Raw genomic sequence first — 13053 nt, 5'->3', positions numbered from 1 at the left:
AACAGACGCTGAATCACCACAAACAGGAACACTGAAGAGAGCTGGATGTCTATGTTTTTGCGAAGACAGAGCCAGATTACCTCAAATTTTTCTCTCAACTCTGATTTCATTTTTTGTGTGTGTGTAAGTCCCTACACTAAGTTTGAATGCTATTGATTTTGGAGTGAAGCACCTTATTAATTTTTAGAATTCACTCTACACATCTTAGTAATATTGGAAAGTTAATTTAATATTTTTCTTCCAAAACCAAATGCTACCTAAACAACTTCAAGCAGGAGCCATGTACTCACTCGCAATTCATTTCCAAGAAAAGTAAGTTCATATCTTCTCTTAATAATCTCCCCCAGTACATTCTAACAGTGATGTTCTAAATGTTTTTTCTTTGGATGACCTAAAATATTCCTGATGTTTGTTTTGTATATGCCCAGTCCTTTGAATTCAGAAGACTAGACCATATTGAGAGGATAACTCAGGTAATTTAGATAACTAAAACAGGTCCGCACAAATACTATCTAGGTCGTCTCCTTCCAGTATAGACAAAGTTTATCATTAGTTAAAGGTCAGGAATCAAGTCAAACAAGGCAACATCAGATCTCAGTGAGACAGTTAAGCTTGATATGCAAATGTGATTGGTTTGAGAGTCACCCTGGGATTGGTCCACACTTCTAGAAGTCTGTAGGAAGCCCTTTGCCTTTACTTCTTTGGCACTGGTCCTCCCCTCCACTTCCCAGGAACCATGATCAAAGTAGCTTTTGCTCCACCACAGCTGTCAACTATGATGTTTCTGTCTTAGAACCAGGTGACCATGAACTGAATCCCCTTAGACAAATTAAGCATCTCCTCCTTTAAATTATAGATATCAGGTACTTTGTACCACAACTAATGCAGTAAGCAACCTGTAAATACAGTAAGTACTCTGCGCAGTCTAAAACCAGGGCTGGCAGATGATGATGGGAAAATAAATATCCAGAGAGAAAAGATGACAACAAAAGAAAGCCTTGGCAAGTACTGTACTTTTGTTGTTGTTTTGTGTTGTGTTGTTTTGTTTTGTTTTTTGAGACAGGATCTCACTACTTAGTCCAGGCTGGCTTTGAATTCACTATGGAACCCAGGCTCACCTTGAATTTATGGTAATTTCCCTGCCTCCGCCTTACAAGCGCTGAGATTAGAGATGTGTCTCATTTTTGCAGCCATTATTAGATGGAGCTGCTCAGACCTACCAGATCAAGTAACTACCTCAAGCAGTTGATAAACAATAGTTACATTTAACAGTGTCTACCTGATTCCAAAGCCCAGGATTTTGACTATTACACTAGTTACTTCTAACCAAGGGTAAGTTTTGCGTACTCTCCCAGGGAACCTTTGGCAGTGCCACAAGACATTTTTGGCCATCACATCTGGAGAGAGGGAAGAGGTGCTACTGACATTTAGTTTTTGGAAGCCCGGGATGATGCTAAACACTTTACAGTAAATAGCCCAGCTCCCTCACAACAAAGGATTGTCCAGAACAAATGTCAATATTGCCAAGCTTAGGTAACGCTGGAGCAGGCCATGCATGGGAGACAAGAAAAGCTTCAAGTTCAGGTACTACTTTGCTTTGGTGAGGCCTCTTTCCATGGCCCTAGTCTTAGCTCTGGTGCCATGCCACTCTTGATCCTGATCCTAAGATCACCACATGTCTACTTTCTCTCCTTTAGACTGACACTCAGATCTTTTTTTTTTTTAAATACAGCCACAGGATGATCATATTAAGTCAGATGAGAGACTCTGGAATATCTGACCCCAGCTTGAAATGGGGCAAGGTCCCCTAGGCAGTGCATGAGGCAGCATGAAGCACTGAGCTTTTGGGATGGGGGCAGAAATTATGTCCCCATTACCCACAAAGTGAATGTTTTCTGACAACACATGATCTCAGAAGCAATTTTAAAAGTAAGAATCTTTCCACCAAACTCTAGAGCTGTTTTTTTTATTTTTATCAGCAACAAAAGCATTCTGTTTCCAAAAGCAGCCTGCATCTCTGAATATTAAAACTTCCACCTTGGGAAACTGTTTAAACTGACAACCTCTTTTAAAGTTATAAATGAAAGCCACTTGACAGACAACAGAGCTCATGGGCCTGTTTTATCTACTGAAAAAAGACAACAGAGTGATAACTTAAGGGCCAGAGACCAAATTACTGACCTTGAGTCACCTTCCACACCACATCTGGCTCAACCGAGATACGGAGTTAAAAAGCTTTAGTAGCGACAGCAAATGATATAATTTGATGATATAAAGAAACCCATCAAGGGAGAATTAAAAGCTAGAACATATTATTCATAAAGCTCTTAGAGTTTAAAAAGAGCTTATATTTGCCTTCAGCTAGGCCCTTTCATGCTAAAATCAACCATTTCACTTCCCCTCCTGTCCAGAGAACAAGTAATTCCAAAACTAAAGAGCTGGTTCAGTGGAGCTTACACTGTCCGAATGGGTTTATTTTTTATCTGTATGTAAAACTGAATGGGTTTTATTTTTTAGAGCCGCATGGGTGAGTCCCTAAGTCATTCCCCCCAGCTTTATAGCCCTGATTTTCCTTTTCTATGATAGTCATTATTGTACCACACTGATACCTACTCATCCACATCTTCAGTATGGATTTCTGGATTTCTCTACCTCAGCTGCATTTCCCATGTAAGCCAAATATGAATCTTTCTGAATTGCCACCAAGTCAAACTACCAAGAGGCTAAATTCTAAAATCTGCCACAGCAAGGTTACATCAGAGTAGTTTGTACTATTTTTCCCAGGATTAACAAATTATGGTCTTTGTGCTCTTCATCTGCTTCTCTCTGCCTTATTTTTTCCCTACCATAAGCAGGCTCCTTCTTAGGCAGTCTTTATGTACCTGGTACCACACTAAATGTTTTAGAAATACAGTTTTTATTCAGTCCATGCAGTTTCCCATGAGATAGTACTATTACCTATATATTTCTGTCTTAGAAGAAAATCGTTTTTATTCTAATTAACTCACAAACAATAGCATCCTAACAGCTGGTTTAAGGAGGCCACATAAATATTGCCCATTCCAAATTCTATATCACTTCAGTGAATGTCTATGTGATCAGAACACCCTCTGTAATTGCCATTCTAAAGCAAGGAAACCATTAACAAAGGAGAGATTTGTCTCAAAGTTTTCTGCTTTATTATTTCACTGTCCATTACACCATTATGTTAGGGTAACTCAGTCATGAGAGTTGATTTTACATTTCTTCAATTTAAACTTCTGGATTAAACAAGTCTGTTTGCAAGCTTGCACTGTTTCAGCACCCTCTTGAAACTCTCACAAGGCTTAATGTCACCCTGGCTCTGGGCACACTTCAAAAACTGTTTCATCTTGGAAGCAAGGAGCATGCCACTGCTGCCGCCACCGCTGCTGCTGCTGCTCAGACTGGATTCCCTGGTGGGTGATGCCAGGCCCGAAGGGCTCAGCATTACTTCCTCTGTGGACACTTCTGTGGTAACATGGTCCCGTGTGGGCCTGACAGCAGACCCCCACTCTCGCCAGATGCAGTGGTTGTTACCTGAGCATTCAGACCTGGCTGCCCAAGGGCCGCATCAGGTAAGCCCACTGTGGTTGGTGGGGCTGCTGCTGGTGACTGAGTTGCTGGTGCAAGCTGGACCCTGCTCTTGTCTGAGTAGCCAGAGCGGCCATGCAGAGAGTGCTTCCACCCAGTATCACAGGGCAAGGTGGCTCTGCATGGAGAATCATCTACCTCTGTATTTTAGATGAGAAAACCAAGGCCAAGAGAGTCTAGAAACTTATAAAAAGTATTACAAAATAATAAGTTCCATATTTAGTCTCAAGTCGAGCTGACCTCCACAGACATTTTTACTATACAGCATGCAAGTTTTGTAGGTAGGAAAACTAAAATAAATAGTAGCTATTTCTGGAATATGTAATGTGACAAATATTCTGTCTCTCTTACCTATGGTCTATGTTTTCCAGTATTTAAAACCGAGCATATAATGGGCTGGACATGTAGCTCAGTGATGTAGAATATGCCTGGAATGCTCAAGGCTCTGAGTTCAATCCCTAGAGCCACAAAAACAAATGAACAAAAAAGCACACAAGATAGAGTAACAGAAACTAGGTTGTCTCATGTTCTCACATCTAAAAAAACATACAAAACAAGTTTTCAAGATACTGAACATCAGGCAACAAAGCAGAGGCCCTGACAGATGGGAAACAAGGCTATCCAAGTGACTGCCCATGTAGACACTTAAGAGTTTCCAGCCCTCTGCACATAGAGGAGAAACCAGCCAGGACCATGAAGACTTCCTGGACTGAGGAGACAAATTGAAGAGTCCACTGAGACCCAAGTCATTAGCGGTCACTATGCAAATACCAATGAGGAGGAAAATGCACACTAAAGACATGTAGCAGAATTTTTTATTTTGTTTTTTGAGACAAAGTCATGTTATACCATTCATCTGGTCTCAGACTCACTATGTAAGTGAGGCTGGCCTCAAACTCACAGCAATCCTCTTGCCTCAGCTTCCTGAGTACTGACATTACAGGTATGCACCACCACACCTAGTTTGGGGATCAGAAAATCTTGATGATAGTAATCAGCTAGTGAGATTTCCTGCAATAGCTCCACTTCAAACACTTTCAAAACAGCCTCAAGACTTGGAGGGGAAAAAACAGCACCAACAGTTTTTCTCACAGAAGAAAAGAAAGTTGTTAAATTACAAAATTTGTCTCATAGAACCCCCAAGAAGCATGGCTTACCTTTCTCTCAGGAAACTACAGAAAAAGCAACTCATGAAACCAGAGAAGATCAAGAAAACTCAAAAGATAATAGAGAAGCCTGGAAGATTTTGTGGAAGTTAATGTTATTTTGATCTACCTGCCAACTATTTTATATGTGCCATCCCTGGAAGAACTCATAAATCCAAACCAAGCAGTTCCTCAGTACATATTGTATAACATGGGCTACACAAGTAAACATGGAGTAATTATACTACAAGGCAAATCAGATGCCTTGCTCACTGGGTATTATCTGCCATGAAGTGCCTAGCAAATTGCTCAAAAGTAATGATTCAAATAATCAAATTTAAGTTGGATTTGAGTGAGATATACTTGGCACAGTTGCAGATTATTGCCTAGATTCCTCTAACCCTCTACTTACATTTGAGAATTATGAATTACTGTGGTACGTTAGGTCATTAAATCAATTCTCACAACAATTCAGAGTGCAAATAAAACTGGATGAGAATGGAACCAAATTTTCCCATAAGGCCAATTTAACCATTGAATTTGATTCAGTTCTCATTCAGCTCAGTTTGTGACCAGAATTATGGAAAGAATCAAGTTCATAAACCACTGTATTTGTGCATATTTTGGTTATTTATAGCTATGTCACAGTCCCAGACAGACCTAGTGAGATATATAGAACCCAAGATGATCCATGGTCTTCAAAAATCCTTCACTCAGTGTGAATTCCTTAAAATCAATTGAGTGTGTTCTTCTCAGTCTACTTCAGAGACAAAAATGAAAAACCAGATTCTCTAGTGGCTTTAAGAGAACATCTGCTTTGCCTGTTCAAGACCAAGAGGAATGAATTTCATGGGGAATGCAAGTCCAAACAGCTTTGTACATCTCACAGTTCATTTTTGAGGAGTAACACAAGACAGAATACCTATTGCAATATACCAGTTGCTGAAATTATCATAAACACTAAACCTTGAACAAGGCAGTAAAAATGTGCAAAGAATATGGAAAGTGAACTCAGGATACGATGACAATCAATAGACAACTTTCAGAAAACTCTTTACCTCCAGCCTCTGCTATATTGACAGGCATACAAAGTTTGCTGCAACCAAAAGAGAGTTCCCATTAATGCACCCCCAGTTGTGTTGTGTTATTCACCCACCAAATCACAGAAAGCTTTGACTTCTAATATGTGTTTCTCAGATGAGTCAAAAAGCACTGATGTGCCCAAACTTCATGATGCAATAAGTACAAGGGCACTGGTGACAGACACACTTACTCTGTGTGTGCTGTGCTGAAGAAGTGCACCCTGATGAGCTTCATACTGCAGGATTAGTTTATTTCCTAATGGATCATCATCAGGAAATTCTCCATGTGCACTCTTAGTTACAGACTGCAGTAGAAAAATAATTTGATTGCTTAAAAGGATGCCACATTAAAAAGCATGGAGATGGGCTCATTACTCCTTTGCCATTTGAGGCATTTGATGAACAAAAGGACTCTACCTCTCAAACTGCCATTGCAGAACTTTTGTTTGTTTGTTTTATTGGTACATTTTAAATATACATAGTGATAACATTCATCATACAGCATTTGTACCTGTGCATGATATATTTTGCTTCTCCTTTCCCATTCCCTTTCCCTCCCTTTAACCTCTCTTTTCCCCCTAGTTATGAAAGCTTTGTTTTCATTTTTCCTCTATACTTTTTTTCTTGTCCCTTCTTTCCTTCCCCCTTCCCTTGTTCCCCTTCTCAATTGAACATTTTCTTCCTATTTCCCAATATTTATTATGCATTTTGGTCTTTGTTTATGCTTTTGATTTCTCACACTAAGAGGCATGCAATATTTACACATGTGTGTCTGATTTATTTCACTTAGGAGTATGGTCTCAAGGTGCATCCATTTAGATAAAAATGTGTCAAACTTATTCTTCTTTTTGGCAGAGTAATACTACATTGTATAAAAAATCTTTATCTATTCATCATTTGATGCACATTTGGGCTGTTTCCAAGATTTAGCTATTACAAACTGTGTTGCTGTCTTAGTTACTTTTCTTATTGCTAAGACAAACTACCCCACACACTAAGGGAAAAAAAGTTTATTTAGCTCATAGTTTGTACAGATTTCAGTCCATAATCCACTGGCTCCAAGACAGAATGACACAGGGCAGAAGGGCAATCATTCAACACCACACCACAGAAGACAGAAAAAAGAAATAACGGAGGAGACAAGACTCTTTTTTCTTTTCCCTTATATTATATGCAGGCTAGCCACCCGAGGGTGAATGTAGCACTCACACCCTTAATGCTAGCCAGAACTCTGCCAAACCAATCAGTGGATTGATTACTAATCACACACCCTTAATGCAAGCATTCTACATTCCCACCAACTGTGGGAAAGTATTCCTTTGTCTCCACAGCTCCACCAGCATTTGTTATTGATTGATTTCTTGACAACAGCCATAAACTCACATATCCAAGTAGTTCAAATATTGGGACCCTGACCTAGGACTACCAATCTACTCAAGGCTATGACACTAGACTAAAATATAGACAAAAGATATATCTTAGTTACAAGGGGCACCAGGATGCTCAACGCCTACTGGTGAACTAACATCAAAAGGCACAGTGCACCTTGGCCTTTATTAAGTGCATAGTTTCTTTGGGGGTAGGCTGGTGGGCTGCAGGAAGCAGTGGAGGTGAACTACTGATGTGATCAAGGTTCACGAATTGAGGAACAATGCATTTTTTGAAAAGCACACAGGAAAAGATCAAGATTAACTAGTAACTTGATTGCTAACTGCAACTACTGTGCTAGAAGAAATTTGTCTGAGTCAACTCATCAGCTGCCATGTTACCCTGCTTTGAGACATCAGAACTTCACCAGGTGCTTGCTAGTCTCAGCTCCAGGCATTGGCTTAAAGATTAATCTGTTCTTAAGCCAGCTGCAAGTCTCACCACAAGTCATGTAGGCCAAGATTCTCAACTTTCTTGTGTGCCAACTTATTTTCATAATTGCCTGCTCTATAATATGTCAAGATGGCCCTCAGGAGTTTAAATGAATGCCAACTACAAGAAACATGAGAAAAACTACATGTGGCACACTATAATCAAATAACTCACAGCAATGGTAAAGGGGAAAATCTTAAATTCAGTTTGAAGGGAAAAAAAGACATCTTTTATAGAAAGAAGACAAGTCTCTCACTGGAAATAAGTACAAAAGAGAAAATAGTAAAGCAGTATGTTTAAAGTACTAAGAGAAAAAAAATCAAAGTAGTATTCTATACCTAGCAAAACTGTCCTCTTAAATGAAACCAACATGAATAATCTTGAAAACATCATGCCATGTGAAAATTTAGTGATAAAATTTACATACATTTTTATTTTTATATAAAATGTGTGAAATATCTGAACTGTGTAGACAGAAGCAGACTAGTGTCTTATTAGATCTGGAGGTTTAGGAAAATGAAAGAATCATACCTAAAAGACATAGGATTTCTTTTTGAGATGATAGAAATGCCCTAAAATTGACTATAATGGTGAAATAAAATGGTATGCAAATTATATCCCAAAAAGACTTTTAAATTAAGTGATAAATAAAACCTAGTTAGAAATACAAAAGCTAAAAAAAAGTCATTATCAGGAGATCTGTACTGCATACTAAGGAAAATCCTTTAAACAGAAAAAAAATGGCACTATGAAAATATGGATCTAGATGAAGAAGTAAAGATTATCAAAATGATAATTACTGAGATGGCAGATAGATAACAGCTGGCTACAGAGGCTCCCTGAGATAGTCAACTTGGAATTCAATATAATACAGTGTAGGGAACCCTGAACAGAGGGAGATGAATTTTCTTGTCCCAAGAAGGAAACTAAGGTTAGAAGAACCAATCAAACATACAGTCCCAGTGCTATTATTGGAACAGCTAAAGGTTCAGTGCTCCCGCCACAGTGGGTGACTTGCCAAGCCATCTGAGGTCCCCGCCACTCTGACTCACTGGAGATGCAGTCACACTGAGGTCAGGGGTTGGCCAGCTGAATGGAGAGCTGAGCTGGTTGGGAGCCAGCATCAACTTGTGGTGAGTGATGGGAGCGGAGCCATTCCACAGAAAGGGGAGCTCCAGCAGACAACATTCTGGGACCAGGCAAGACTGGCAAGTACAAGGGGCAACAGTGACTTCAGTCTGTTGTTCCCTTCCCAAACGTGATTAGTGGAGTGAGCTAGACCTGGGTCACGTGAACTGGCTGAGACCCAATAGGTTATCCGAAATCTATTCCCTATGGCAGCGGTGCACACTAATGCAGTAAAGCCTCAGAAGTTTGACTGACCCAGAGGGGAAGCCACACACAGTAATACAATGCAGGCCTCAACAGCTTGACTGATCTGGAGGGGAAGGGCCACAATACACTGCCCCTGTTTGCAACTCACTAACACACTGCAGTGGGCAGAGTCACCTAGCCAGTATGCTTCAGAAGAATTGTAACCAACAAAGAAAGAAACTGGGGCCTCCTGGAAGAAACAAAAAAGATGAGAAGAAGAAGCAACAAGAAAAGTCCCCATGTCCCAACCCTGAGAACGTTGATCCAGAACAGGTAAATACAAAGGAGAATGAGAATAGAAAACAAGCAATATCAGACATGGCACCAGGGGACATAAAGAGATATCCTTGAGACCTCATAGACGAGTTCAAAAGGGAAATATTTAGCCAAGTAAAGCAAGATATAAGATTAATAAAAGAGATGCTAAGCACCCTTCAAGAAGAAAAAGATTAAAGAAGGGAGAAACTCAAACAAAGGAGAGAACCATTTGATGAAGAATATAAAAAAAATATAGAATACATGAAGCAGATTCAAAAGAATTACCAGGAAATTGAAAACTCTATGGAAACATGGCAAATCTGCTTGAAAGAAATTAAGGATAGATTATCCAAACTGGAGGACAGTTTTTCAATGTGGGATTATGAAAGGAAAAACTTTTTAAAAATAATAAGGAAGCAAGCAGTAATAATACAAAGGCTAGAAGGTGACAAGAGGATCTATAACTTGAGAGTAAAGAATGTGAATGAAGAAGCAGGGGTACAAACAAAGGAACTACAAAGGCTATTCACAGAAATAATTAAGGAAAACTCTCCAAACATAGGAAAACGAAATGACATTCAGATGTATGAGGCATACAGAACTCCTACAACCAAATAGCGCTACACCCACGCATATAATAATCAAGATCCCAGAAATTCAATATAAGAACAGAATATTAAAAGCTGTTAGAGACAAGAAACAGATAACCTATAGAGAAAGGCCCATCAGAATAATGGCAGACCTCTCGACACAAACCATCAAGCCAAGAAGAGCCTAGAGTGAAATATTCCAAGTCCTGAAAGAAAATAACCTCCAGCCCAGATTGATATACCCTGCTAAACTGTCTCTAGAAATTAATGGAGAAACAAGATGCTTCCAAGTCAAAGAGAAACATGGGAAATTGGCAACCACTAATCCAGATCTACAGAGAATACTGCAGGGTGAGAGAGAGAAAAGAACTAGGATTGCAGGAACAGTGGCAGAGAAGCCTCAATGAATGGAGCAGAAAACAGAATGAAGAAGATAAGCAGACAACTGGTGGCAAAAAAAAAAGCAAAACAGAAATGAGGCAGAAAAGTTTGGTTATAATCTCTAATATAGATGGCCTTGATACACTAAATTAAAAAAAAAAGAACCACAGGTGGAGCAGATCAGGAGGTAGGGTCACCAAGATGCTATTTATAGGAAATATAATTAACATGAAAAAGAGTACATGGACTGAAAATAGAATATGTGAAAACAATGCTCTATGTGACAGAGAACCAGAGAGAAATAGGGGTAACTAGACCAGTATTTGTGGACAGGTTGAAAAGACAGGCTTTAATAGGTAAACGAATACAATTAGAGATCAAGTCCAGGAGAGAGAAGGTTCAGAACCACTTAGGTAAACAGCAGGTTGCCCTATCCCATTTAAAACCAAGGGTCTTGGTCAGACCCAAAAATGCAGTGTACCCTGGGGAAGTGAAAGGGGAGGGAGAGTCTTTAAAAAGATGGCAGAAGATATTGTTAATAGTGTAACAGGATTTAAAACCCACATTACTTGCTCCACTCTGCCTAGATAGATTTTATTCTTTTTTTTGATAGATTTTATTCTGTCCCAGTTTGTCTACTTGTATTAGATTTGAGAGGACAGACAGCTATCCCCAAAACATAAGGATATAGCACAATAATCATCTTTGATTTCCTATTATCTTAATCTGGAGCCCTGTATGACTTACACTGTTTTATCATGACTGATCTTAGTTAAATCTAGTTTGTTTGATTGCTGTTTGGTATCGACAGAATTTACTCAAAACTGATACGATTGATAGCATCACGTCTGAGAGTATAGGCAACTACACTGAAGATGACAAGACTCTATGATACACATTCTGGTTTGATAATTGTGTGCTTTTGAAGTTTTATACTATATACAAAGTTCTGGTTTTATTAATACTGTTACATACTGATATATTCAATTATACTATGTCTGATGATATAACCAATTCTATTGAAGATAACAAGAGACAACACAGGAACTATGATAGAACTCCTTATACAATGGTCTTAAATGTCTTTCTGATTTCTTGTGTTTATAAGAATATGGTTTGTTTTGTCTTGCTTTGTTTTGTTTCTCCCTCTAGTATAAAAGGATAGAAATACATGTTAAGACTCATGCATGTGTAGAATCTATAAACAGCTTATGAGAACTGATCTTATGACACATGATGAAATGAACAGATACTTTGAAGAAAAAGAGACACTAAAGTACCCAGTGCTGATCCTGGAATGTCATAATGTGAAACCCAGCAATAGTATTATTCTTTGTTCAGAGAGATGTTAGACTGCTTGGGTTTGTTCAATCTCAACATAATTGAAGATAAGGATAACTACATGTATGTTTAAGAATATAGGATTGATAACCATATTTCTAAGTTTTTGTTGGATAGTTGAACAGAACTGGTAGCAGTCTCACTGTTTGAATCCCCACATTATATGCTTCACTTTAGTATCTTGAATAACTATTTGTAGGAGGACAGTCTGTAATCATCGACTAGTGATTTCTTACTGTTTATTTTTTTTCTTTGAAAGTATGTATTATTTCTACTCATTTTTGTTTTGTTTAGTCTTTCTTTAAATAAAAGAAAAAGACACTACAGTACCCAGTGCTGATCCCGGAGTGTCATGATGTGAAGCCCACAAATACTATTCGTTTTTCAGAATGACTTTAGCCTGCTTTAGTTTGTTTAATCCCAACATAAATGAAGACATGGATAACTGCATGTATGTTTAAGTGTATAGGATTGACAACCATATTACTAAGTTTTTGTTGGGTAGTTGAACAGAACTGTTTGCAGCCTCACTGCTTGAATTCCCACTTTATATGTTCCACTTTTTTATCTTGAACAACTATTTGTAAAAGGACAGTATGTAAATATCAGTGATTTCTTACTGTTTATTTTTTCTCTGAACGTATGTATTATTTCTACCCATTTCCTGTTTTGTTTAGTCTTTAATAAAAAAAGAAAATATATTCAACATCATTGGTTGTAGGAGACAACTCCAGTGTCTCCCTATGAATCCAAAACAATTACGGTGACTTTGATTACTTGGAGACTCATTTCCTCATACTGATATTTGAAAGGCTGGCTAGGATATTTCCTTCTCTCTTCAATTGGCTCTAAGCATTGCAAATATGGCTAGTCGAGGTGTTAATATGCAAAGTCTGGCCATCAGACAGCCATGTTTCCTCACATGGTACTCTTCACATTACAGGATTGAGCAGGCAGATGCAGACTAGACTCCGGGAATGTCAACTGGGAAGGAGTCTCAAGATAAGAGGCTATGACTCCCCAGGGCACAAGAGTTTACATAGCAAAAAACCGAAGCAACAGCCCCCAAAACAATTCTCCTGCTACCTGTTATACTAAGATGCTGAAAAATTAAAATAATTGATTAAAAGATAATTAGCAAAAATAGTTAAAAGGATAGTTATTAGCAGTATTGTCATTCTGTACTGAGCTCATTACCCTAGTAACGAAGCACCAGCCACATATTTATAGATTAACTGGCCACATCGTTATGCTGTTCTGTATGCATCACCCCCCAAAGTAACCTGTGTGCTAGTCAATTTTTGTTCCCCTTGTAAGAGACAAATGATGCTGTGTCAACTATTGTTCCCTTTATGAGAGACAATTGTTGTAGTCTGGGATTGTACACAGAGAACAATTCAGATCAGGACA

At 38.6% G+C, this 13053-nt stretch overlaps 1 pseudogene; it reads left to right on the top strand.

Moving 5' to 3' along the window:
* Positions 1-3386: 3386 nt before the first annotated feature.
* Positions 3387-6427, top strand: LOC100735379 (DEP domain-containing protein 1A-like; annotated as a pseudogene).
* Positions 6428-13053: the final 6626 nt, after the last annotated feature.

Source organism: Cavia porcellus, unplaced genomic scaffold, assembly GCF_034190915.1.
Source record: "Cavia porcellus strain 051 isolate PalLab524CR breed Dunkin Hartley unplaced genomic scaffold, mCavPor4.1 scaffold_4, whole genome shotgun sequence".
Taxonomy (NCBI): Eukaryota; Metazoa; Chordata; class Mammalia; order Rodentia; family Caviidae; genus Cavia; species Cavia porcellus.
The sequence above is the reverse complement of the archived record's forward strand: the minus strand, read 5'-3'. Positions and strand labels throughout refer to the sequence as shown.